Below are 1,077 nucleotides of genomic sequence, written 5' to 3'. Positions count from 1 at the left end.
TTCCTATTTCTCCACATCCTCTCCAGCACCTGTTGTTTCCTGACTTCTTAAATGATCACCATTCTAACTGGTGTGAAATGGGATCTCATTGTGGTTTTGATTTGCATTTCTCTGGCCAGTGATGATCATTTTTTCACATGTCTGTTGGCTGCATAAATGTCTTCTTTTGAGAAGTGTCCATATCCTTCACTTACTTTTTGATGGGGTTTTTTTCTTGTAAATGTTTTTTTTCTTGTAAACATTGAATTTTATCAAATGCTTTCTCTGCATGTCTTGATGATCGTGTGGTTTTTGTCCTTCATTCTGCTGATGAACCATCCTTGCATCCCTGAGATGAATCCCACTTGATCATGGGGAATGATCTTTTTGATATGTTCTTAGATTTGGTTAGCTAGAATTTTGTCAAAGATTTTTGCATCTATGTTCATGAGACATACTGGCCTGTAGGTTTTTTGTGTGTGTCCTTGTCCAGTTTTGGTATCAGGACAGTGCTTGGTTCATAGAATCAGGAAGAATTCCCTTCCCTTCAATTCTCAGAATAGTTTGAGAAGAATTGGTATAAGTTCTGTAAAAGTTAAAAAGATAGCTGGGCAAGGTGGCTCATGCCTGTAATCTCAGCACTCTGGGAGGCCAAGGTGGGCAGCTTACTTCAGGACAGGAGTTCGAGACCAGCCTAGCCAAGATAGTAAAACTCCATCTCTACCAAAAATACCGAAAATCAAAAGTTTTGGTTAAAATACAAAAAATTAGCTGGGTGTGGTAGCGGACACCTGTAATTCCAGCTACTTGGGAGGCTGGGGCAGAAGGATCACCTGAGCCCAGAAGGCAGCAGTTGCAGTGAGCTGAGATTGCACCACTGGACTCCAGCCTGGGTGACAGAGTGACACTCTATCTCAAAAAAAAAAAAAAAAAACAAACAAACAAACAAAAAACTAATTTGAAGGATATCTAGTCCTAGGTTGTAAAGTGTTTCTGTTGATACTATTTATACATCCATTGAAGCTATATTGTTTTATTCTCTGAATGTTGGAGGTAGAGGGGCAGGAAGTACTATCTACTCTTTTTTTTTTTTTTTTT

Source organism: Colobus angolensis, unplaced genomic scaffold (assembly GCF_000951035.1).
Source record: "Colobus angolensis palliatus isolate OR3802 unplaced genomic scaffold, Cang.pa_1.0 Scaffold96, whole genome shotgun sequence".
In the NCBI taxonomy this organism is placed as follows: domain Eukaryota; kingdom Metazoa; phylum Chordata; class Mammalia; order Primates; family Cercopithecidae; genus Colobus; species Colobus angolensis.
This window is presented reverse-complemented; position numbering follows the sequence as displayed.